Source organism: Haemorhous mexicanus, chromosome Z (genome assembly GCF_027477595.1).
Source record: "Haemorhous mexicanus isolate bHaeMex1 chromosome Z, bHaeMex1.pri, whole genome shotgun sequence".
In the NCBI taxonomy this organism is placed as follows: Eukaryota; Metazoa; Chordata; class Aves; order Passeriformes; family Fringillidae; genus Haemorhous; species Haemorhous mexicanus.
Window position 1 is genome coordinate 67,921,694 of NC_082381.1, and position 26,768 is coordinate 67,948,461.

The window sequence follows — 26,768 nt, forward strand, 5'->3', positions numbered from 1 at the left end:
TGGGCACTCAGCCTCAGGCTCCCTTATCACTCTGAACCCCACCATGCAATTAGCATGACTGAATCTACCACTGCTTGCAAAGGTGTAATCTTGCCATGAACTCACTACATCAGGAGATCTTTTAGCTGTACCAAGACAGCTGCAAGACGCAAGAGAAACCTGAGCAGATACTGCTGTTATCAAGAAGATATTTCTAGTTTAGCAACCTCACCACAGACTACAGCTTTGTCTTCCAAGCAGAAAAATTAAGCCTTTTTTTTCTTGTAATCTTGCAGTTATTGAAGTAGTATGTCTCTGAGAGATTATTCTCATTGGAACATTACCCTGAATCACTCTTGTCTGCATCAGCAGATGTAAATGGCTTTTTTTCTGGCCTTTCTTCCAGAAAATACTTTTGTTCAAGTGCATATTTCTGGAAAAGTCTATTGAATATAGTGTATTAATTGCATGCACACATACTTTTCTAAACATGAACATGAGCTCAAGCATAGTATATTTCAAATCTTATTTCCCACAGATCACCAGTTAACCTAATTTTTCAGATGTATTTTTCATTTGAAGGGCTTCCTGACTTAGACTTCATTACCCTGGAGTCTTCAGTTTTCTACAGCACTTTTGCTTTTCCAAGATATCCACCTGCATCCCATGGACAACCCCACACTGGAGCAGGTGTGTGCCCAAAGGAGGTGGTGACCTTGTGGGAAGTACATGCTAGAGCAGGCTTCTGGCAGGATATGTGACCCTGTGAAGAGAGGAACCCACACTGGAGCAGGGAATGAGCATAAGAAGTCCTCACCCTGAGGAGGGAGGAATGGCAGCTACAGCATGTGATACACTGCCTGCAAACCCAATTGACAGTCCCCTGATGTTGCTTGTACAAGAGGTCAGAGAAAACAGGAGTGAATTTGAGCCTGAAAAGAAGAGAGGAGTGGGAGAAAGGTGGTTTTAGATCTAATTTTTATTTATTTATTAGTTTGATTTGATTGGTAATAAACTGAATTAATTCCCCCTCTCTAAGCCTGTTTTTCCTGTGAGAGGTCTGTGGGCTGGGAACTGGCCACATACTTGCCTCTTGGCATCAGGGATTTCAAGCAGGATCTGGATGTACAGGGTAGCTGGAACAAGACTTGCAGCCTACAAAAACCTCCCCTCTAATGCATTTTTTACAGCTTCTGAAATATTTAACACAATCTCTTTCTTGTGTTACTCTGCAGAAATTTTAATTAGAGGAAGTATTGCTGGGTGAAGTAATGCACCAGTTCTTTCCTCAAGGAGAGTCGGCTGGGAGGCCTCTTTCCCCAACATGTCTGGCACAATCACCCATGAGGAAAGTGTAACTCTTTGTGAAGAGGGGGCTCTCTTGGCCTCAACAACCTGCCTTTATGGCAGTGTGGGCTGGTACTTCAGAGCTGGGTTCCTTCTTCTTTTGCCACTGAAGCACATAATCTACCCCAAAGTCCAAGTCATGAAAGGAGAAGACAATAATCATTCTCCCTAAAACCAGGTTACCTATTTTCACTCTACCCTGAATGGCTGTGGAGATCAAATGAATTTATTAATTTTTACATGGATGGGGTCAAATTTAATCTTGCTAGCACCATTTAATCAGTGGCAATATTGCTGAACCCCTGGTTCAGGGCTGGAAGCTGATGTTTAAACCACAAGCTGGTGAAACATTTCATGGTACTAAATTACCATGTGTACCCAGTGATGCAAAAGCTGACCTTTTATTCTACAGACAGCTAAAGCTAAAAATGCATCCCCATTCAAGCTGCTACGCAAATCTTTGGGAGTGACACTCCTGGGTTACGTCTATGGAAATCAGATCTGACAAAACTGCACTGCTCCTAAGAGTGTGAAACCCAAAGCCCACCCTGAACGGAATCCTGGAGGCTGCACTGAATCCTTGGAGGCTTCCCTTGAGCCATCCCTTTGGTTCAATACAGAAAATTCCCGTTCAGTCTTGCATCTCCTATCTTCAGGTAAACCCATAGAATGGCCATGAGTCAGACATCAGACATTACCAAATATTTCAGTGTATTGCAACGGGAAGAACCAGGCCCAAATTGTTTAGTAACTAGCAGAACACTCTATACACTAATGCCAGTATACCTTTGCTCTTTGGGCCAGATCAATGCACCTGAAGTGATAACTTTTATAAACATAATCAGAAATGTTCAGCCTCATATTATCTCACACTATTATTTGTGGGCTTGCAGCAGAAAAGACTTTGGCACAAACTGAATCCATCCACTTCATTTGGGGTACATCTTAATCCCACCTTCCTGGTTTTTGAATGTTTTTTAAACACTTGTATTGTTGTATAACAGTTTCTGCTAGCCTGTTTATAGTCATCCCTAGTTCTCAGATCAAAGAGCACCATCTGCCCTGGGCTCTTCTGTTATAATACAGTGTGGGAAAACAAAGAGCAAACCCAAACTAGGAACATCCTTCAGCTGTGACCTGTGAGGCAGGAGGTGAAAAGGGGAGGCAGTGGGAGCAGCCCCAAGGCTGCATCTCTCTCCCTGCTAAAGGCTCTGGAAATCACATTCCAGCTGGTTCCCAAAGACTGGCTGCATGCACACTCACCACAGGAGGTAATACAGTACTGTAGAAGAGTAATCAAAGAAGGAAACCAAATAGCCCTATTGGGAAGGCCCTCCAAGTGCTATAAACTTGTAACAGTTATTTCATCTTAGAGTCAATCAAAATATATCTGTTTTCTAAAACTCAGTGTCTGAAGGCAAAGTGGGAGGCCTGCTCTCTCTGGACCCAGAGCTAACATTGAGGCTCTCACTCCAGAGGAGTGTGCCTTACTGGAGACACCCAGATACTGGCACACTTTGCAGGTGCTGCTGAGGCAGGGAAAAAATATTTGATGCATAATTTCACCTGGTGATATCCTTTGTTTAATACAGCTTGGAGAGCATAAAGCAGCTGAGGAGTGACAGGGGTAAAGTGCTGCAAATATCAAAACAAGTGGTAGATGGAAACACAAACTGCTGGAAGAGATGCTCTGGAAGACTCCAGGTAGGTGCCCACTGCCACAGCCCTCAGGGCTGGCTCTTGTCCTACTGCTCCACCAGGCCAGGCTGCTCTCATATACTCTGCCAAAGACCCTAGAGGATATGCACTCCGGTAAGGACAAGGAAAAATGAAGGGAATTGGCTAAACTCGCAAATCAGAAGGACTGCTAGGATATAATACAAAACCACTGGAATAAACAGGGATGAAATCGGCATTCCTTCTTCACAAACTGTGCCAGTGTTTCTAAGTCTTGACTGCCTGAACTTAAGCTCTGGTTGAAAACTTCCATGCAACTATAGTAATGAGCATTTTTTAGGCCAATAACAATAGCTCATGGGCTAAAGAGTAGTATTTCCCAACACAGATTATCTTAATCTCCAGTGCAGTGCTGGGTATATTTTTGTAGCTAAAGCATTGGTGTTAGCTTTATAACCTCAAACTATACATATGGATCATAGCACAAGGTTTATTTGCACATATTTTTTATAGCTTGCTTGCTTATTTAATGATTTATGGACATCATTAAACACTGCTGCTCTGCCTTTGAGATGCTCCAGGAGCAAATGGAAGTGACTTGGAAGAGCACCATCTCTTTGCCTGGTGAGGAATGGAGAGTTCAAAGGTCTAAGCACTCCTTTTTGCCTAATCTTCTGCCCTCATTATGGGCATCTCTAGAGCCCATTCTCCACTGGGCTAGGACAAGTAAGCAAGGACACACAGGACTCAGCTCCTCCTTCTTCACAGCTGACTTCACCTCAGCCTTTTTCCAAGCAAGGCAGGGCCTCCCTGTGCCCTCACAGGACTCCTGTATCCTAATTTATTGTCCACGGGTTTGGGAATGGGGCACTCTGACAAACTCTCACAAAGGCTAGAGGAGCACTTGTCATAAGAGGAAGAGTTAAGGTTGTTGTGAAAGTGATACTGCGGAAGGCAACTCTCAATTTTTCCAGTATTAAGAGGTTTAAGTCAATTGCGCTTCAAGTCTTTAAGTACTGAATTCATGTTTTGGAAAGTACCAGGAACCATCAACCTCTCTACCTGATGGCATTCATTTTTCAGATGCTTCCAAATGTAACAACAATGTTGCTTTTCCCATGTATAATGGCTCCCACCTTTTCAGCCATCATATCCCAACATCACCAAAAAGAATTGCAGTAGAAAAAGGGCTGGGGAAATGCCATCATCAACATGCAGGACAACTGCCCAAAACCTGCATACATGAGCACTCTTCCTGTATTCACACCTCTCCTTGGTGCTGTTTGTGCCAGCAGAAATCTGCATGGGGGAGGATCACAAATCACAGCATCCAGAGGGCAGCCCTCACTCCTGCAAGCCACAGCAGGCAGGCAGGCTTTGGGGAAGGAGAGTGGGTGGCAAGCCAAGAGCAACACAGGATAAGTTTGCACTGAGATAGGAACATTTGCCCACCTTGGCCCAGTAGACTCCACAGGTAGTTCAGTGTCTCTCAGCAAGGAGTCTCTGAAGAAATGCTAGATGTCAAGTTCCCTTAAACAGAGGCAGTGGAGGATTTGGACTGTGATAACATGACATACATTAAGACTGGTGCAAAGTCAGAGAGCCTATTTGTGGAGGATTTGGTGGTTATTTTTTTCCCCTGCTGTTCACTGAAGAAATTGTGGCAGTCTGGCAAATGCTGTACACAGCCCTCTTTCTGTGGACCATGCCTCAGGGACACTTTGACAGAAGGACAATGCCTCTCAACAGAACACACTTACTGCAGGAAATCAGTATTGGGGCTTAATAGGGCTGGGCCAGTTGGAGTTTTAGAGCAATCTGCGTATGAAAAGCATATGTGTGTGGGGCAGGCTGTATCTACAGAACACACTGTGTCAAGTGACCCCAGAATAAATTTATCCTCTCTCCCTTCTAAGGCATAGTAACTTTCAGAACAGATGGAGCATGTGTGGGAGTTTCAGAGCCCATTGAAACATTGACTCTGAGAACAACAGTTTTGCTCTTAGGACTGAATTTTGACAAGAAAAAAAGCAGGTGGAAACATAGCAATTCCACAATTCATATTCCCAGAGCTGTCAGAAATGCCCCCAGCTGCCCATAAACCATGTCCTGCTGTGCATGCAACCCCAATTTCCTTTACTTTCTCACCTTAATCCATAGAGAAACAGTCTGTACCCCAATTATTTTTTTCTAGTACTCCCTCCCTAGATGTTCTTGGGTGTCAACCACCATACTTCAAGTGGATGACCTGTTAGCAGCCCAGAGAGGATCAGAGGCACAGTGTGATGTCCAGATGTAAGCAACCAGTAAGTGGTGTACTGTTAACAGCAGTAACATTTGGATGGCATATGAGTTTTTTGAAAGAGGGTTGCATTCAGGAGTCTCGTTCAAATCACCCCAGATTTGGCCTCTAATCCACACTTGGAAAGCAGCTTTCAAGGGAATTCTACAATTCATATTAACCATTTAGGTATGTCTGCATTGCACAATGCAATGTACTGGAGAGCTTACTCAGTCTAATACCAGATAAGCTAGCTCCCAAAACAGAAACATCACAGCTGCCCCAAACAGAAGACAAACCACCTACATTCAAACTAATCTCCATACATGCTGTGTCATTGGCATGAAGATTCAGGTGGAGCTTGCTCAGGTCGCAGTGAGGCACTGCACTACCCTGTACAGACATGCCTTCAGAATACAGACAACACTGTGAAATAATGTCAACCTTGTTTTTACCCTGGCTTCCTAAGAAAAATACTCTTTTGTAACAACAGTGTTTATATCTGTCAATCCCATATGCCTCTCAAAAGTTTTTGATCCTGTTGCTGTCCTTGCCAGTTAAATTTAACAGAGATGGAGGCTTCCAGTTTAAGAGCATTAGGTAGCTACATATAAGGAAGAAAACCCAAATGAATATTCCCAGTGAGGGAAGGGCTGCAGTGGGAGTTCACCTCCAATTTTGGAGGGCTGGAAGAATAAATGGGAGAGAGACTTAGGAAAGCAGGCTGATAGTGCTTCATGGTGGCTGGGGACAGAAAATCCAAAAAGCAGCCCTGAAGAGAAGTGTGGAGCTTTAAGCAAACACTTCTCGCATACATTTTAACCTTTCAGCATCCAGTAGCACCACTTAAGATAACTTAAGATAACAACACTAAAAGATAGAGGCTTTTATTTTTTAGCTTGAAAAGCTAAATACTTCTCACATTGCTTTCATGCCATGCAGCAAATTTGGGACAGTTGTTTTCCCCAGCTGTTGTTGCAAGATTTTTGGTGTCTCTGGCCCCAATGCTGCAGGCAGCCGGAGGCTGGCAACCACAGAATCATAAAATCTTTCACACTGGGACATACCTCTGAGATTGTCAAGTCCAACTTTCAGCTGATCATAGTCTTGTAAGCTAAAGCATGTCACTAATGTCACATCCAGTTTTTTCTTGTTCATCTTCTGGAATGGTGATTACACCACCTTCCTGACCAGTCCTAAGTGTTTAACAACCCTTTTCATAAGATATTATTTCTGATGTCCAGCTTGAATCCCCCCTGGCACAGCTTCTAGGCTGTTTCCTGTAGCCCTGTCGCTTGTTTCCTGGGAGAAGAGACTGACCCCCACCCGGCTACAACATCCTTTCAGGTGGTTCCCCCCAAGCCTCCTTTTCCCCAAGCTTAACAACACTGGCTCTCTCAGCTGCTCTTCATATGACTTCTGCAATCCTTCACCAGTTGCATCGCTCTTCTCTGCACATGCTCCAGCACCTCAACATTTTTCTCGTCCTGAGGAGCTCACAACTGGACATAGGGCTTGAAGTCTTGACTCACCACTATCAATATTGGTACCTTCATTTGTGCACAAACTTTACACGAAACAAGTGAAATTCAAAATTCAGGAGTTGGAACAAGGAATACATGCCTTGGTATAGAAGACAGCACTCAGTCTTGATGACTTGATAGGGACATTCTGGCCAGGCTGGGACAGGATTTCTGCACCAGAGACGCAAAGACTGGATTGTCTCTGACAGCTGCTTCAGAATAAGTCCACGGAAATTCCTACTGGCCATTTCTAACAACCTCATAGCACGGGAGAGACCAGGGCCACAGGGAAGGAGGGCTGGCTGGGACAAGTCAGCACACGTCTGTTGAGACTCATCAGCCCAGCTTTATCCCCTCTCCAACAGTGTGACTGCAGTTCAGTGTGGTGTACACCTCTGCAGCTGCCAACAGGCACCCTCAGGCTCCAGAAAGACATACAGAGAAAAACAGTACTGTAATTTATGCCACACCTTCTTATCTCCTCCTTTCACCATCAGGATGCAAATTAGTCATAGCTTTAGTAAGTGATTACATAAGCATCATATTAATTTTGTTCATATTTCCCCAAAGAAATCAGCAAATTCTTAGAACAACTTGGACTCACAGATTTGCAGATTTCTTTTCCAGGCAGTTTGGACTATTGGCAGCTGAGGTGCAGTCATTTATCATTTCACAATGAAGATAATCTGGTTAACAAACCAAATTTCTTCCAAAAGAAAAAAGAAAGAGCAAGCAAATAGGCAGTGACAATCAAAAGCCATGAGAGGGTTTGGAGGAGAAAGCAACTTTGTTTCAGCCCATTGTTTTTTTGCATTGTATTGTCTAAAGCTGCCTGAAGGTTCATGTGTTGCCATCCAGAATATTCTATTACACAAAGCATTATTCAAAGATACAGGGAAAGACTGCACATTTGCAGATGGAAAAGGTCTTAAGGAAGTTCAATATAAAAATGCCCAAAACTCTCAATCCTATATGATTTGATAGCCCCAGAGGACCCATCAAGAACACCTCCCACTGACTGCCACCTCCTCCGACTTTTGCTGAATGATACATGCACAAGTTTCACTGGAAGAAAAAATAAGTTTGATGAGAAAATTTGCTGCTGCATTCATTTTGAGTGCAACAATAGGGCAGTGAGAATGAGCTCTTGGCGGGCATGTGAAATCCCCTCAGCACAGCTTAGATTAACTTGAATTGTGCTAAAGAAGTAGACCCACACAGTCTTTGGCCAGCCCTTGCTCTGCTCTTGCTCGTTGCTAAGTGCCTTTCTGGGGAAAAATAGCTTCTTGAAAACCTGTATGAGCTAAGCCAGAACCTGCCTGATCCTTCTTCAGGCATGGGGCTTCTCCTGGCTGCAGATATGGACTGACACTGGTAACACCCGTCTTAACTTGGGAGAAGGAACAGGGCTTATTCTGTAAATAAAGTTATATTCTTTTATCTTCACATGAAATATTCTCAGCCATGAGCACTCTGCAGGAGAACAGGCTGATAAAAACCAGAAACCTTGAACTGCCAATTTTATGATTTATTTCTTGCAACAGACAACCCAAGACTCAGAGGGGATGAAAGACAATGTCTGAGCATAAAGTTGCAAAAGGCCAAGCACAAAATTCCTTGCCTGTAAGCACCAAGAAATACAGAACAACACAAACTTCTCCACCTCTTCTACAAAATTTGTCAGCCTGGGGCTGAATGATGCCGCCTTGCAGTTCCACTGTGGAGACAACCAACGTAAAAAGGTCCCCACACAGGGCACAGTGGATGGAGTTCACAATAGCCCTGCTGCTGAAACACCCTTTGCCACAAAACCCATGGTGAAGAAGACAGTAGGCACCCATCAGCCATCAGCTTCTCTGGCCCATTCTCAGGGTGATGCTGGTCTGGTGGGTTTGCCTGGAGGTGCCCATTGCTTCCCAGTACTTTCCTCTTCTGCTCTTCAGGCTCAAAACAATGCACCTACAATGACTTCATACCTCTCAGACCAGGATTATCTGACTGGGGGCACTGAGAGGGAGCAGAACAGAATGGACTGTGCTAAAAAAATAGAAGGAATATATCTTTGCCAAGTTCTATTCCTGGAGAATGTTTGGGTATAAAAAAACCCAGAGCTAAATATCCTAACAGTCTCTCTTTTGACTGCTGGTCATCTCCTGCCTTCATACAGGGCTGTCTCCAGACTTTCCCTTGAGGTGATGTGGTTATCACAGATAAAAGAAAACAGGCATTAAAAACCCCCTTTTAAACCAAACAACTGGAGGAAAATGTGCTTCTCTGTTATTCAGTGGCCAAACAGTCAGCATACTTGTTTAGAGCCCAAGAAACTGTGTCCAGGTCCCTCCTCAGCTTGACAGGCTTTACCGCAAAATCTGCCTGCAAAGCATCCTCCTACACTGGTGTGTTCAGGAAAGCAGTGGTTTCTTCCCCTCGCAGACATTCTTCTTTGGGTCAACACATATTTGCCAGATTAGAGGGAGAGAGAACATCAATGCTATCACAAAAGACCACCAAAGCAAAAATGAGGCAGACCAAGACAAATACCTACCTGCTAACGCCACATCACAAATCACTCTGATGTGCCTTGTGCCAGGCCCCTGTCCTACCAGGCAGTTATTCCAAGGAGCGCCCCAAGCCCTCCCTTCTTTTGGTGTGACAGGGGTGAAGGTGTTTCCGCTGAGGCTTGCTAGAGGGAATGATGTCATGGGTGCCTGTTACACCAAGCCCTGTAGAATTCATGGAGTGAAATGGATGCTACACTGATTGGGCTGGGGCAGAGCCTCCATGGACATGGACAGCCCAGTGCCAAGGAATGAGAGGTGCTAGAAACCCTTGGGCTCCAGGCAATCCCTTAGCTCAGAGGAGGATTGATTTGTACATTGAAACATTAGGCCTGAGAGTGGTCTGTGGCAGTCAAGAGCTACGTCTTTCTTCAGATTAGGTGAACATTCACTGCGGACTTTGTTGGAGATGGGATGTTTCTTGCAAGATATTTCATGGGCCCTAGCTGGCAGCCCAAGCACCATGAGGTCCGAGTACAGGACTGCAGGTAATGAGCAGCTAAAGGCTAATACAATAAGGAATATTTCTACACTTCTGAGAGAATGATTGTAACAGTCCACTTCACCCTTCTCTTTAGCTTTTTATTATTCTACACCCAAGATGTTACTAAAACAGTCACAGTGTTCTGATGATCTAGAGCAATTTCTTAATTAGATTAAGAGCCACAGAAGAACTCCAGGAGCATTTCTTGTCTTCTGCATTGAACAACTTCATTCTCTCCTCTCCATCTATCTGAGGAGTTTAAATCCTGAGACATTTGAAGTCTAGTCCAGCAAAGTACTATGGCACTAACTACACCAAAGTTCTTCTGGACCAGTAGTAAATGTAGCTATTTTTAGTTTTATTTAGGAGATACTTAGTTTTTATAGCAGTGGAAAGCATTAACTAAAATTTCATTCTACATATCTAGATTATGTTACAATTACATTTGTTTCAACGTTCTTTAACTACACCATGCATTTTCCAGCACACGCCTTCAATTCCGAGGTCATTTATATCCAGGATGCTTTGGGGGTGTGGGGGGCTCTTCTTTAAATATGCCTGAATTAATTTCATTAGCATAACACAGTCTATTCCACTACATTATATGAACTGTTGTTTTTGTACAGTGAAGCAGCTCAAGAACAGGTGCTTTTCATTGATAGGTTGTTTCCATCAAATTGTGGAGAGATGAATACAATCTATAGATTGTATTTTTAAAGAGCAGAAACCCAACACATTTTGTGATAACTGCTAGCCTCCATCTGTATTTCTTTGAAATCTTTGAATGAGGATTTGTTTCCAAACTGAGGTTTGATAAATAGGATTCCAGCTCTGAGCACAATTCTGAAGCCAAACTTGAACTTCTTGCAAATGAAAATTCATTATGAAACGTAAACAAGTCTCTAACTATGACATGAAGAATACAATCAAGAGTGGAAATCATTCTGCTGTGATAAGAACAATTTTTCTATGCAGGTGAATCATTGTTCTAGACTGAGCATGTGAAAAGAATTAGGTTAGCCTTACCTTCTCTGTCTTCAATTCAAGTAATTAAAAGTTAACAGAAGGTAGACTAAAATTATCTCAAAATGCCATAGCCATATAATAACCCAGAAATCAAACCATAGGCCTCTCTATTGTGATTTAAATCTAAACCAGAATAGGATTAGTCCTAAAATGGTTCCTATTGCTCTGTGGTTCAGTCTGCTCCTTTTGTTTGCCTACTGATTTCTGCTATATCTTCTGGAGGAAGCCCTTCCCTGAGCTCATCTCCTTCAGGATCACAGTTCCCAGATTTTACATCCAGATTTTCAAAGACCTGCAAAGATGCAGACCTCTGCCGGGCAGAGGCACTGACCCAGCATCTGCTATGCACAGGCAAGGACAGCCACACTCCCCTTCCCAGCAGCTCTGACCAGGGCTGTAGCTCCTAATTCAGCATGCTGCAGCCTGGCTTTGCCCAAGTGACACACCCATACTCTCTTTGGAGTCAGGAGAGAGAGTTGTCCTGTTGGGGAGTGACAATATGTTGTTTGCAGGAACCTTTCTTTCTCCACCAGGGATAAGAAGACGTTAGGCAGATGTCACCAGCACCTTCCCACAGCTGGGTCAGATATCTGGTTAGAGATCTTCAGAGACAGGAAATGCTGTCTCCAACAGCTTCTACTGCAGGGCCAAGACAACTCTCCCATACTTGGCATAAACAGAGGTACTCCGTGAATGCTGAATTTCAGCTTTGCAGTGCTGCCCAGGTGAAAATATCTGTCCAGAAGGCAGGAAGACTAAAAATTACCCTACTGGCATGAGGGAGTAAGACCCTCTTTACTACACGTGTGCCCACAGACACCTACTTAAATGCAGCATCAAGCTATGAGAGGACACAAGCACACGGTGGCATGGAGAGCTGGCCTTCCACTGCCAACAGGATATTGCACTGTGATAGAGTGTCCCAGGCTAGTGCAGCCCCTGGCAGGAGAATGTCTGCAGCTCCAGGCTCTATCACAGCCCAGGGCTGCCCATCACCAGATCCAGTTGCACCAGCATATGAGCAAAGATAGACACTTGCAGCCTGCTATGCTGTATACTGGTCAGTGGACAAGCAGCTTCCTTTCCACCTACCTTGGCATATCTTGGTGGCAAAATCCAAGTTTTAACACAGCTTTTGTCTCCAGTGGGGAAGTGAGCAGGCAGGAAGGTGCATGTGCAGAGCAGACCAGAGTGTGCCAGCTGCCTATGCTTGCTCATACCCACTCAGACTCCCACAGATGAGCAAGAATAGTACCTGATCGCATTGCACATGTGTCTTGCCTTCCCCTGATAAAAGTGCTGGATCTTTAAGCAGAAACAATGCTTCAAAAGCACTCTTTTGCCTCTACAAATGGCAGACTTCTGCATCTCTGTGAGAGCCCAGGAAATTCTTCTAGCTGCCCTGGAGGGCTCGAGATCCTGCCCAGGGGGCTCAGAGGCCTTGGCACAGAGCCCAAGACCCCTGTGCCTTTGATTTAGCCCTTGGAAAAAAAATTACCAACCTTTATATGAAGGATTACAAGCCACAACAGTTTAAATAGAATGATAGAAAATTTATCACGGGGTGAAAAAGTAGATTTTGGGGTTCTTAGAATGGGGGTCCAGGGGGCAAGATGGAGAGATCTGGGCATGTCCTGCCTTTCTCCTTCTTCTTCTTGGCCTCCATCTTCTTCTGTGGTGTTGACACTTTTAGATTGGTTTAGAGTAGAAGCTCACTGTCTAACATAGGTGATTGGTATTGGAAAGTAATTAGTAAACATTGTATGCATCGTTTTTAGTGTAAAGACATAGCACCTCCCTGGGGGCAGGCAGAATGCGTCTAACTGTCTTGCTGAGCGGACCTTGGCAGGACAGGAGAAAGAATTTTATAGATAAGATACAACAAACAACCTTGACACCAAGAAATGAAAGGCCCATACTCTTTCTTCAAGTGCCAGGCTGGGAAAAGAGACTTTCTAACGCATCTTGGGGTCACTCTGACCAGCTAGGTACCCTGACACATCCCCATGTTTGTACATTGTCAGATCATTCCTCACAAGCAGCCAACAGGACCAGTGTGTGCCTGGGAGGCTTCATCCTCAGGACTGTGTGCACATAGTACAGCTGCCTCTTTGTTAGGTTCCCTAGAGTTAGAGGTGTGGGATATTAGAGTGACAGACAACAGGCTACTCGCAATTCTGTGTCTCCCTTCTAGCCTCAGTGCATGCTGCCTTTCCCTGTGGGATCCTTTCCTTTCAGAGTCATGACTACACTTTGAAGGACACAGTTCTGCATATCTGCTACCTGCAGCTCTGCTGATGCCTATTGAGAAACACTTGTGACATTAACTCTTAAGCTACAAAAAGAAATCCCACAGTAATCCCATGCTAAATTTCTTATGTGCAAGGCACAGTATGATTAGCTTCCCAGAAACTGTGGTTCAGCTATGTGGCTAAGGCACTGCTTACAGCACTGGAGAGAAAAAAACAGGGCCAGGTGGAAGGTATGCAAGTCTCTGTGAGACTTTATGGCACCTCTGGTAGGGAAGAGGAAAGGATGGCCAGATATGTCCCCTGGACCAGGAAGAGTCATGAACATTGGTGCAGGATGTGAAGGACCCACATAGTTCTCAGCAGTCCTGATCCTGATTTTGCAAAAATAACTAGTCCCTAATAGTCCCCAGTCTGTCACATTATTTACCTTCCCTCTCTTCCCTCATGTGTGCATGTCCCTAAGAGCTAACACTGTTGGTGCAGTGCAGACCTGCAGTCCCAAACATCCTCAGTCCCAGCGAGAAGGGCTCTCCTCACGCATGGCAAGCACTGCTCAGCAGGCCACTGCAGCTGCATGGACCCTGCATGCACTTGCATCTTGCTCTTCAGCTCACCCTTCTGGCAGACAAACAATTTCACCCTCTCACAGGCACTTGAGGCATGAAGACAGGATGATCCAGATCCAGAGCTTGTGCTTGTCTCAGAGCAATCCTGAGTACTGGCACCTCTGTAAAGCTCTGGCTGCTGAGGATTTCAAAGGCCATTACTGTAGAGGGGTTTGGTTTTCCTTCTGTTCTATTTTACTTAATTTATTTGCACCTCTAACCAACACCAAATTACTTTCTTTTAATTACGTACTACACATTTTTAGTTCAAAACCTGAAAAATAATGTGTTCCCACTGAGTAGGAGCACAAAGCTCTGGGATAATCTTGCCACTTAATGCCCCAGGGTATCTGTGGGAGGGTCAGCCACTTAGGCACATCTGCAGCTTGCTGATTGTCTGAAAACCATGCAGATTAGCCAAAAATCCAATTCACAGCTGTGGTTGCTTCCTGGGCAACAGACTCTGCTGCTGATTTGCTGACTCTGAGCAGGCTGGTGGGAGAGAACAGGCACTATGAGGAGCTGCATGCTCTAGTCCATGTCTTCTGTCCATTGAGCACAGAGTGAGGTTAGATCATCACATTTGTCCAAGGATTTTCTGTTCTTCCTTTGCTGAAAAATTATCACCTCTGTCTCACAGACCCAGAATGATGCTGGCAGTGCAGAGGAACCAGCTTGCCCAGCATGGCATCTCCTTGCTCTGTGACAGAGCTAGGTCCTGTTCTGTCTGGATTCTGCATGGGCCAGACAAGCTAAGTTGACTGGTGGCATCATTGCACTTACATGTATCATGTGGGTCGCCCAGCAAGAGAGATATTCACACATAGGTGCAACCTCTGGTTGCCTCATATGTTTGCACGCTGGTAAACATCCATGCCAGTGGACTGACTACTTAGTTAATTTTTTGGAAACTGCTTGTGGGATACCATTGGAAAGATGAAGTGCAGGTTTATGGTTCAGCTTTAGTCTCACAATATCTTGGTGTCCCACGACATCCTGGTGGAGGCCTGACATGGGTTTGGAGTTCACAGACCACATGACTTCTGTCATGAGTTTGCCAGAAGAAGACAATGCTATCAATTTCAGTGTTAGCACTTCATTAATTTAAAATTTACAACATATCTTTGGGGAAGGTCATATTTGCTGATCATCTGTTTCATACCTATGGGGATTTGGGACTTTGTTTTTATTTACACAAAAGCAGCTTGTGATAAGCAAGGAAATGCCTGTATTATCAAGTGGAAAATGGAACTTGTTGAAGCATGTCTGATTCTGATGTGTAAATGTTGCATGGATCAAAAAGCACTGCTAGCAGAACCAATCAGGAAACAGTGTACACCAGTCTGTTTGAGGAGCATCCTTAGTAGACATCAAGAAGCAGGTTATAGCATTGAAGAGGAAAGTCCTCTACCACAATATCCACTGCCATGACAGAGAGGAGAGAGGGATCAGGGAAAAGTGGTGGACCGACTCACGCATGTGGAAAGGGAAGGAGGGGCAGCAGTCCAGAGGGTTCTGGTCGAAATAGGCAGCTTGATGAAGGATGACATAACCTGCAGGAACATATGTTATGGGCTACCAGGGCTGCTCTTCCTTTCAGGTGCTGGGGTTGGCAAGGAGCAGAGTCTACATTCTGACTACCAGCTGATGTGTCTGGGGCAGATTTTGTAGGCAGCAATTTCCCACTTGACAAGGAAATAGATAAAAGATAGTTCATGTGCTCCTCTGTCAGGTCCTCTTCCATGGGGCCTTTTTAGGGGAGTTTGGACTATTAGACGGAGTGTTTGGATACCTCTGCTCTGATGGATCCTGAGATACGAGTTAATTAGGCAAATTCCCCACCAAACTACCACAGCCTAGTGTCTGCCCTAGAGATGCCCAGCAAGTTTTGCAGTTCCCAGCAGTGCCTTATGGCCCAAAGCCAGAGCTCAGTCAGTGTACTCACCTAGTGAAAGCACAGCATGGACACTTGGTAGCTTGAAAGAGTGTGAGGAATAGGCTTTGTTTGCAAATGGTCCCTTTACTTTGGATGGATGGAGGGTGATACTGAACAGCAGCACGGCTGTTCGTGTAGGAAATACAGCTCATGGCACATTCGTGTTCGTGGGCTTTGGTGCAGGGTAGAGGGAGGGCAGTAAATGTCACTTCCACCAACCACAGCAGGAGAGAGACCAGGCCTGAGGTTAAAAGAAAGGCATGCGGCTAAATGGCTTCCATCTCTCACCTCACTCCTCATCAGCTAGATCTTCAACCTCAGTAGGAACTAAGCCAAAAGCTACCCCATCCTGCCCTAGTGTTGTGGTCCTCTAATATCTACATCAATATCTGTTTCTAAAATGCAAATCACATAGCTCTTACAGCAAGTTATTTGGTTTTCTTAAGTACATTTAGTGCATGACTCTTAAATTTTAGACTTCTGCACTTGCAAATAACTTTTAACACCATTACTGGGTGCAAATGAGAACATAGTCTGCAAACACTGAATTACTTGATTGCAGTAAATCAGGCTGGTAAGATGTCTGTGTAGTCTTGCTTGAATCCACAAGGAGTTGCAAGTCCAATTATTAGACATATTAAAATTATAAAACGTGAAACAGGAAGAAAAGCAAAGGTTGTTTAAAAATTTTGAGACAGAATTTGGTGGGCACAAACTAAGTCTACTATGCTCTTTAGCCCTACATGCAGAAGCTATTACTAAAGCTCATTTATATACTGGTTAATACCAAGACATTTTACATTTGCAAATTTTTTTTGTAATGTGCAAACTAAAAATATTCCATTGTTATATAAAATCCCCTGTATTTTTTTCCTGGTTTCACTGCAACAGTGGTAGTCTCTAAAGAGGGTGATGTTTATTAAAGAATGACTGTCTCTCAACTAAATCTCTTCTTTGTCATGCTCCTTCAGCACATCGTATCCTCAAGTACTCACACAAACCCACAAGTTAAGAATTAAACACTGCATGTTTCAGAGTCTCAGCTCTGAATTTATATAAAATACTACTGAACCAAAAAGCCCAGAAAAAGTCTCTCAAGAAATGTCAGTTTTTCTTCATGGTTAGATCCATAATGTCTCAAATGCAATTATTTTTCTCAAAAAAAAAAAAGTTTCTATAATAGATACCTTTTTCTCAGTAGATTACTCTAATAGAGAGCATGCAACACACAAACCACCATTTTCCCTGCTTGAGATGAAGTTATGGGTGAGACGTTACAGTTAAGCCTTACAGAATGATCTATTTCGGAAGAAAACGGTTGCCTTGGTGCTGTGCCTCCTCGATTGTTTGTACTGGAGTGTCTTGGCTGTACGAAGAGTTGACTGTTTCTTTTAAAAGCCACAGTAGCACACATGAGAATCAAATCATCCAAGCAAGGAATGGCTTATGAAAGGATAGCAATTACTTATTTTCAAAACATTTTTTTGGGGAAAAAGAGCCACAAGGTCAGAAGTTTACCTCCAAGTACAGTTTTTTGGCCAAAGACAGCACGGATTTGACCCACAGGGATTATCACATTATGCAGCACACCATTGCTAAGCCCAGGAACAATGCCACACCAGTCTGACTCCTACCCACGGTGCTGTAGGCGGAGCTGAGCCCTTTGTATGGAGGAAGAAATCAGCAAGCGCAGGGACTCGCTGTTCAGCATGACCCCCACATCAGGAGTTTACCGAGGCTTCAGAGGATGTTAGACATAACTATTACAAGGTATTTACAGAAATGAAACGTTAGCAGGTCACAGAGACTCCTGCTCAGGCAGCAGATCTCTGTAAACAGCTGCATAGAAAATACTTGGTCATTCTGCAGACAAAATAACTAGCACACAGAAAACCCTGAATCCAGCCATGGTAAATTTTGTTTACTGGTTGAAAAGAACAGGAGGCACATGTAGTTATTTTCATCATCCCTCTCCCCTTTGAACACCATGCTGAGTGCAGTAAAGGACAGACACGAGCAAAAAACATTTAATTTCTTTCCTATCAATAAACTAACCAAGGACCTTGAGTAGTGTTGCAGAACGTGTGGTTCAATTCCAGTGAGCAAGCAAGCAGCCTCCCTGATTGCTTACCAATCCAGCTTCCCCAACAATGCACTCTCAAGTGATTTTCTGCAAGGAATTCTTCCCCAGAAAACTTATCATTATAAGATAAGAGAGCATGTGGGTGTAACTGATCATTTGGAAGATATTTATAACTCTCTTGCTAGAGGCTTGTGCAGTTGGACTCAAGAAATTAAGCAATTCTGACTCCAGAGAGTGAATAGAAAAGATGTCAGTAACACTTCTCTGACAATGTTTAACACTTCTGTGACTGAGGGAAGATGGGTTTGTTTCACACTTGCCTTGGACTTCCATATTTGTCTAAGGATTTTTGTTGCTGTGGGTAATGCAGTCATGCCCAAATGATCAGAGCTTCTCTCCTACACACATGTGTTTGCTTCCTCCATTCCTCTCTCTTCAAATAAATGTATTTGTTAAATATACAGTCACATTGTCATATTAACCTTCTCTGGCCCCCTGCTGTGACACTCTAGCTGATACTCTGATTTGACTTTTTCTCATCTGCTTTGAGCACATCCTTCATCCCATGCTTTTGCACTTCATCTAAACAGGTAAATGATCCACAATGTGGCAGGTCAGTATTTGATGAAAATATCTTCAGCCCTCTTAATTCCACTGCTTAACAACTATTCTTAGGCAACCTGTGTCTTCAGAGCAAAACAGACTGCATTTTTATATAAGGGTATCTACTTCATAATATAACATGATCCATTAGCTTATTTCCTATAATAGCTAGTCTGACAAAAATGAAGATCATTCGTTAATTTACCATGAACTTTCACAGTAAGAACATAGTACATGCTGGAAATGATTGCCCAGAGACATTCTTGAATGTCTATCCTTGTAGGTTTTCAAAACTCAGTTATACAAAGCCATGACTGACCTGGCCTAATTGAACAATACTCTCCATTTTTAGCAAAATGTTTAACTGGGTGATTTCCAGAGATCCCTTCCAAGCAGTAATTCTAAATTCCTATGAATTTATGTGTGTAGAAAAGGAGAAACTACATGTAGATTGTCTCCAGATGCCTCTGTGAGTTATCTTGATGTAAGAAAACCCACATTTCTTTTCAGTGGAAATGAACTTGGACTGGAATGATCAGCCATGTTAAAGAAGGGGTGGCAGCAGCTGTTCTATAAACGCAGCAAATGAATAATTGCATCATCTTTGGAATCCTTTTCTATCTATGGAGATATTTGATCGTTTTCTGATGACTTTTAAATCAGATTATATGAAATAAATTACAATCAGGAAACCTCAATAGAAACCTCAGCAATAAAGCAGGAAGAGACACATGCCTGCATGTCAGTTTTGCAAAGGAATTTACCATTATTTATTTGCAGTGATTTCAACTACCTTTTTTCAAGGTACTACCATGTAAATTTGCACAAGTGCAAATTAGATTCAAAGCATAAGGTATGTCCCTTCCCATTGGGAACCAAGCATCCATCCACATCTGTCATGGGAAGGCACTGTCTTATCCAAAGCACCGTGCCTTCCCCTGCCCACCCTGTGCCTGGGCTGCTGTCTGCAAGGATGGGTTGGCATACAAAGACAAGAGCCAGAGACATCTCTCTCTGAGCTGTCTTTTCTGATCTCTCAAAAAAAGCACAGATAAATCATCCCAGACTGCTCTCTTATGAGCTTCCCCTTGTTTGCATTTGAAACTGTTACTGGTGATTAGATGCTGAAAAAAGAAAATCCACAAATTTTCAAACCCAAAAAGAGGGTTTGAAAAGTCTAGTTATTTTAAAAAATAGTTTGAAAAAGAAGCCCCCAAACCAAAACAGTTCCAGGTAGGTTTTATGAAGCCTAGAACAATAAAAATACTTCTTATTGTTCCGATTCCACATAACCTTAAGGGCTCATTTTCCTATCTCTCTGAAGGATGCAGTATAACTGGGAAAAGTTCTTTGACATTCAAGAAAAGTAAAAAAATCTGTATTGAATACCTGGTTTTCCTAACTCCACATCTAAGAATAACATTTACAGTAAGTCACATACAAAGAATCTTCCTATAAATATAACACTAAAGACAATATTTAGTCAGTCATTGAGAAATGAACATAGAATTTTCCACTTGTGTTACTGTAGCTGGTAAAGGTTTACATTCTGATTCTCATAAAAGGATTTATAGAGTTCTGTAAATTTACAAAGCACTTTCCAAGACATAGTCCCTGACCAAAATGTTATGGAAGACAAATGTAAGAGGAGAAGCAGGAGGAATCCTGGGGAAGAATTAGGGACTACGGAGTTGTGAAAGCAGGTGTTAAGAGAATAGCAATGCTCTGAAAAACACCTAGTCTAATTCTTGAGCTTCTTGCATCAGCTCATAGAGGTACAATCAGTTTCTTGAGGAGCCTGATTTCTGCTCCACACCCATAAAAGCAGAAAGATCCTACTTCTTTCATTCTGGCAAGAAAAAATAATTTCAAAATTAGCAGCAGTTAGAAATCTGACTCCTAGATTTGAACTAAGGATTCAAAACTGAATATGTTCAAAACCAAACAAAAATCTAAAATATCCTGAACTGAAAAGGAAACCCCGATTTTGGGACAAAGACCATTTTTCAAATGGGCTTTTTTCAGAATTGCAAGTCAAAGCACCATGAAGAGATTCAGTCTCCAGTCCAGCTTTGGATCCTAACTTGTGACCTAAACCAACTATACTGAAGATTGAAGCATGCTATTCCATGCTTGATAGGACGTGGGAGCTCAGGGCTGCTCAAATACATTGAAAGAGCACACGCATCACGCTGCAGAATTATTGCTAGAAATGTTTGTCAGAACTGTTCTGTTATAACTGCATATTTTCTCTCTCCCTATTGGATTTTCCTGCTGTAGCAGTTCTTAGAAATGCTCCATTTAATTTTAGATGATCCAATGAGCAAGTAAAACTCCATTCTGTGAAAGCTTGTTTAAAAGTCGTATCTTTACTATCTCAAAAATACTACAGTTAAGCTCTGCAAGTAATTCTCAGGGCCTGGACTTGAGCCTTTGGCTGGGAAACATTTTCTAACTGTTACTTTAAACATGAAATTATGTTTGGGCAATCACAGTATCTTCCAACAACATATAAGGAAATAAAGAGCTTCAAACAAATAAGCAAACAAACAAAAGCAGAAAAAGAAATTAAGGAGCAAGGACTGCCCTAATTGAGCTTTTTCTCTACACAAACACAAAAATGTGAAAATCCCACTTCTGTTTAAAGCAATGTTTGCACAACTCTCACTCATTTCCAGATTGACATCAGAAACTAACAGTGAGTTTCGCATCCATTTTCTGGTGCATCAATATATCCTGTTTTTTTATCAACAACACAGATTTTATCTGTGTTGTTGATAAAAAACCCATAATGAATATTGTCTGAGCAGTTTGGATAGCTTAATTCCTTTATTAACCTTTCTGTCAGCAAGAGCCCTGCACATATTTCAGTAATGAAAAAGATTCAGAATTTCTCATAAAAAAAGTTGGCTCTTCTGAAAATATTAAGAAAGAATATTAATGTAATAATACTTCAGATCTGCACATTGGGGTGGCTATGCTCTTTGACCTGACATTTTCAGTTGCATTAAGAACAAACCTGTGGGTTGTTTGCTGAAGTGTGGAAAGCTGAAAGATTTCCAGGACATAAAGTCATGGTCTCATCCTTTCCTTATCATATGCATCCTTTAGACACAATTATTTTCCAGTTCTTCAAATGTTATTGGTACTGCCTTGCTCATCTTTGAGCAATAACAGCCAAGGAAGGAGACAGCTGCCCCACTGCCGTCCCACCCACTGTGTCTCCTAGAGACTCTGTGTTACACATCAGCTGCAGATCCACAACCTCAGTGGTGCCCAGAAATGGACTCAGCATTCATGGCTGGCTTTTAGGGAATTATCTAGCGCAGGTAGTCCAGGACAGATGATGGCATGGTTTGCTTCAGCCCAGTAAGGGAGATCTTATCCTGTGCCTTTCTTCTGAGTCTCTTCAGAAAAATGAAATGAAAATGTCAGAAAGACAAGACAGGCAATGCAAGTAGAGGATATCTACCTACTGCTGAAATTTGATCATTCAAAGATGGAGAGAATTCTGGCTTACATAGGAAGTCAAGAGAGCTGCTGTGGTGGGTATCAGGCTATAAAATTGAAGTATCTGGTGAAACTAATAGGTGAGTTTCTTGTAACTAACATTGTCAGCTAGCCAGGTATGTGCTGGAATCCTTCTGTAGAATAGTGATTTAGCTATTACTAAATAACAGCAGTATTAAATAATAGGTACAATTACTATACATTCATTAGAGTCACAGAACAGTTTGGGTTAGAAAGGATCTTAAAAGGTAATCTAGTTGAATAGCCCCTGCAGTGAGTACAGGCATCTTCAGCTAGGTCGGGCTGCTTAGAGCCCCACCTAGCCTGGCCTTGAATGGTGCCAGGAAGCGGACATCCACCACCTCTCCAGGCAAACCTGTCCCAGTACGTCGTCATCTCCACAAAAAAGTTCCTTTCTTATATTTAGTCTGAATCAACCCTCTATTAATTTAAAACCACCACCCCTTTTCCTATCCACAACAGACCCTGCTAAATGTTCTCTCTCCATCTTTCTATCAATCCGCCTGTTGTCAAAGGCTGACAGGCTGCAATAAAGTCTCCCCATAGCCTCTTCTTCTCCAGGCTGAACAAACCTACTCCCTCAGCTTTTTCATAAAGAAGAGATGTTCTGTCTCTCTGATTATTTTTGTGACCCTCCTCTGGACTCACTCCAGCAGGTCCATGTCCTTCCTGTGCTGGGACCCCAGAGCTGATGCAGCACTGCAGCTGGGGTCTCAGCAGAGCAGAGTTGAGGAACAGAATCACTTCTCTTGACCTGTCAGCCACAAATCAGCATTATTGTATTTGTCACCAAGACAATTTGCAAATTTTAAAGGTAAGACTGGAGGACAATTCAAAGACCAACTTCATGTTGCAGGGATAATTTACAGTTTGTATAAGTGATGGAAATAATTAGCCAAAGTTTAGCACCTATGATTAAAACTTTTAGAGCTTAAAGTGACAATTTTCATAGTACTGTATAGCAAAACATGAACAAGAGGAATAGTCTTAAGAATTAGACTCGTCATTTTTTTTTTAAATAAAACACCTAACACTTGAAGTGCCTGCAATGTTCTAAGCAATCCACCAGCCTTCACAATTGGAAACTGCTGTGCAGAATCCAAAGCAAGTTTACAAAGGCATTTTGGTATCTGAGGGTGCAGGGACTATCAAGCAGGGCTTAGAAGTGTGGCACTCCCTAATTTAGACTACAAATTAAGATTAATGGAAGTCACCTGCAAGAGTGCTTTTAAAATTCAATGAAAATATTTTCAGTATTTTAAGGCAAAGAGGTAAATTTGTAAACATGGACTTTTAGCTGTTTGTTAAGTTTTTCAGTTTAGCAGAGCCCGTTGCCAGCATCCAGACATCCCTGGGTATCTGACTTTCCAGACACAAGCTCAGGCTGAACAAAATGCTAAGAAAATCTCCAAGGTCTAAAAATTGCATTTTATTAAATTAATTTACATTTGCTGATGGCTTCCAGCTAATATTCATTTCCATTTGCCAATGAGTCTTGCGAGTTAGTCCTGACTGGGCATGTAAGACACAGGTCCATCCTATTTTTTCTGTTGTTCCTAGAGTTAGGTCTTGATTTCATATTTACATGTTTATCGCATTAAAAGTAATTGATTTTTTTTGTAATACCAGTAGTATAGAAATGTCTAAACCAGTAATTTCAGAAATACTGAGAACCAAAAATGTATGGAAAAATCTTACTAAAGATTTTTTGGATGGATTAGTCTGTGTTTTTTTGATAAGAACTATTTCTTTCACTGGATTTTCCCAACAACTATGTAAAGACACCAAGTGGCATTTGACCAAAAGGTTTGGTATTCCTGGCAAGTTAGTTCTGTTTGGATTTAGCTGATAAGACTGCTGGAAATTCTTTAATAGTCATCAGGGAGGTCATCAGAGAGATTAAGTTGCTGTTGAAGTGTGTTTCTTGAGTTGGTTTGGGGGAATTATTTTCTCTGGGCAAATTTTGAGAATGCTTCAAGTCTGAGGAAGACACTTGCGCCTCTCTTACAAAGCTCTAAAAAGCATCCTTAGTACTGTCAGTTACCATTATTTATCCAGATCATTGTATCACCCACACTTCCTATTCATCCCTTTAGCCACAAAGCCTTAATTTCTACATGGTGTTAGAGGGGAGAGATGTCTCACTAATTTCCTAGAGCTAAGCTTGCCAAAGCACCATGCAGAAGTTCCTTTACATGCCTTTATTTCTATTGACAACAGGCCAGGAGTGATCAGCATTTAAACATCAACAGCATTGCACTGGGATAAAAAACAAATAAAACCCAACAAACAAAAAATGCACACCAATAAAAATTCCCCAAAACTCCCACACTATCACTGAGAACAGAAACCTGGAAGCCCTCCACATTTATCTTTTGCCAAGTGTGTACTAGGGCACCCATTCCTATTCATGTTGGCTTATCTTTTAAAAGTATCTTTGCCTGACCAGTAGTAGAGAAGATATTATATCAACAGAAGACATAAATCTGTAGTCATCCTCACTGAAAATTTGGATATGTCTAGTCACTATGCTTAGCACTGTTTCCTGCTTGTAAAATGTTATTTCTTTTTATGACAAGATAGCCAACCTAGCTGATATGGGGAAGCCAGGTGATGTGATCTTTTTGGATTTCAGTAAAATTTCTGATACTATTTCTCATAGCATCATTCAGCCCACAGGTGGATAAACACATCATAATATGGGAGAGTAGCTGGCTCACGGGTCAGGCACAGAGGCTTACAGTGAATGGCGTGACATCAGAGTGGGGACTTGTCACTAGCAGGGTTCCACAGAGCTCCATCCTTGGCCCTGTGCTGTTCAACATCTTCAGAAATTACTTCAATGCAGGATTTGAAGGGATGCTAAGCAAGTTTGTCAATGGTACTAAATAAGGAGGAGCTGTTGACTCCCTCAAAGGCAGAGAGGCCTTTGACAAATTAGAGGACTGGGCAATCCCCACTCAAATAAAATTCTACAGGGGAAAGTGCTGGATTCTGCACCTCAGAGGGGACAGCCTCTTTGGATGTACAGACTGCGGAATGAGAGGCTGGAGAGCAGGGCCATGGAAAGGGCTCTGGGGTCCTGGCTGATGGCAAGTTGAACATGAGCCAGCAGTGCCCTGGCAGCCAGGAGGGCCACCCATGTCCTGTGGGCATCTGGCACAGCATCACCAGCTGGGCAAGGGAGGGGATTGCTCTGCTCTGCTCTGCACTGGGGCAGCCTCACCTCGAGTGCTGGGAGCAGTTTTGGGTGCTGCAGTGTAAGAAGGACAGTACTGGAGAGTGTCCAGCAAGGGCATGGAGGTGGTGAAGGGCCCTGAGGAGAAGCAGGATGAGGAGGGGCTGAGGTCACTTTGTTTGTTTAGCCTGGAGAAGAGGAGAATGAAGGGAGACCTCATTGTGTTACAGCTTCCTCACATGAGGTAGCAAAGGTTCAGACACTGATGTCTTCTCTGCAGCGACCAGTGATGGGATCCAAGGGAATGGCCCACAGTTGTGTCAGGGGAGACTTAAGCTGCATATTAGAAAAACATCCAGATCCTGGTTGGGCACTGGAGCAAGTTCCCTAGAGAAGTGTCACAACACCAGCCCCATCAGAGTTTAAGAAGTGTTTGAACAGTGCTCTCAAGAACGTAGCATGACCCTTGGGGTGTCTTGTGCAGGACTAGCAGTCAGATTTTGATGATCTTTGTGGATTGCTTCTGACTCAGAATATCCTGTTATTCTGTAAATAAAGAATTCAGCAAGTCACATACACTCCTCCCTTTGTACACCTCCCTCTATCATTTGCCTATTTTTCCTTTGAGTAAGTAGATCTATAAGTCTTTTTCATGAGAATTATAATCCTTTTTTATGTAATTTCAGTGTGCCCTGGGATCACCTTCTGTACTGAGCTCTCCTGTTTTGAAAGATACCTGTTTATTCATTAAAGTAGACTTGGATATCAGTTCAGATTTAAATTTCTTTACTTTGCCAAATATGGGGTACATGAGAATCAAAGACAGCAAAAAAGGAGGCATATAGGAAAGCTTCCAGAGTTTACGTAAGAAGGATATTTAAAAATGTTTGGGGATTCTATATATCTAAATTAATACTGAGATAAAATTCATGAGCTTATGCCTGGATGTAGCTGTTAGGACAATGGGAAAATTTGTGACTAACAGCCTTGATTCTTATGGATGCTGGGTACACCAGGATTAGACAGTAACCTGATGAGCTTAGAAAGAACTTTCAGAAGAACATTCAGTGTCCAAGGAGATACTTGGATAGAATTTGGCAAATGAGGCTTTTTGCAGATCTAAACATCTCTCTGTCTGCAGTTCAAACCATATGGCTCATCTATTACACACCTCACATTAAAAACATTCTGCAGCTTTGTTTTTCAAGACAGTGATACCACAGTTGTACTGTGGTTGATTGCTTCAGAACAGTAGTGTATATTTATACACATCTATGGAGATGTAAACACCTGCACATACATGCACATAGAGAGAGACATGAGAACTGTCAGATTAGAAGAATTAAAAATTTTACTACACCATATTTTCCAGCCTGCATCTCACCAACAACTAGGAAAAAACAAGTTCTAGAATGAGGAAATATTAAAATTAGATTAACAAGTCCAATTCTCAAGTAATGTAAGACATAAAAGCAATTAGATAGAGGTGGGGATGATATATTTAAAATGAGGAATAATTTCAGGGAAAATTTTGAGTATCATTTATTCTTTCTAGATCATTACTATTTTCCAATGCATAATTTCAAATGTATTCCTCACCATGGGTAATTAACAGACTGCAAGCAGCATCTCATTTACTTTCTTTTATTTTTCTGTTTTTCACTTCCATTATCTCTGAATCTCCACCTCTTAGCCTGACAGTTTT